The sequence below is a fragment of the Panthera onca genome, chromosome A1 (genome assembly GCF_046562875.1).
Source record: "Panthera onca isolate mPanOnc1 chromosome A1, mPanOnc1 haplotype 2, whole genome shotgun sequence".
Taxonomy (NCBI): Eukaryota; Metazoa; Chordata; class Mammalia; order Carnivora; family Felidae; genus Panthera; species Panthera onca.
In genome coordinates, this window is record NC_138339.1 from 230390413 (window position 1) to 230391563 (window position 1151).

Here is a 1151-nt window from a genome sequence, read left to right on the forward strand (position 1 = left end):
AAAGACACAGAAGTGAGTAAAAGACGTAATAGCAGCAGAATTCCACCTTTTTTTTTTTTCCTTTTCGTCCTTGTCTCTTTACCGAAAACAAGCTGACAGCAACACCACTGTTCAGGGAAAGAAACAAGATCAAACAAGAAGCAAAACTTAATAATTTATGGCCAGGAGGGGCAGGGTAAAACGAGGTCTGCTCAAGTCAGACTTCAAAAATAAGCAGCAAGGGATACTACAGACAGCCTTCCAAATTACGCCACATTTAAAAGGGCTTCCTTTACAAAGAAAACAGTAACAACAACAACAACAACAACCTCTTATAGTTTATTCCACAAAAGAATATCCTGCCGGCTGATGAATACAAGAACTTTTAACACACACCCTGTGCCTATTATTAGCCGCATCAACGGAAATTCCTTCTTCTAATTCATAATTCACTGTGGGGTGATCTGTACAACAATAGAAGCGAATACAAACCAAACAGCAAACAAGATGCCACTGCTGGAGAAGGCGCGCAAACACAGTACGGGGAACCGGGCCTCTCCCGCGAACTCCCTAAAACAAAGCCGGGTCCCGGCACGCACTGCGGCCGGAACTACATATCCCAGCATACAAGGCGCACACAGTCTCCCGGCCGGACTACGGTTCCCGACATGCTCTGTTGACAGCTGGTCGGCCTCCTCAGGGTGTAGGGGTCTAGGGTCTCCGCAGAAGTGTGGTTTGTTTCCCCGCTCTCAGCCCCTCGGGGTCGCACACCATCACCCACTAGTAAACTGTGAAGATTACGATTTTTGGGGTCCGTCTTCATTGTCCATTTTATTCGGAGAGCAAAGAGCTGTGGCTAGGGCGGGCGGGGACGTAGGTGGGTCAGTCTGGCCGGCTTGAGCCAATAGCGCCGGAGCGGCTCTTCTGCCACTATGGCAACCGCGGCGCTCCCCAGAGGGACCAGCCACCCATTGGGTAGAATCTTTCGAGAAGGCTCGAGAAGAAGGAAGCGGAAGTGGCACGTGGAGGGGCCGGTGGAGGCGCCGGAGAGTAAATGCCGCAGATTCTGGAAAGTTCTGATCAGTGCGATACATAAGGCTGAGGAATTGGGACCTCCCCTTTTGGGTCGGTAGTTGAGCGCGGCGCCGGTGAGCAGCGGGTGCAGATCGAGA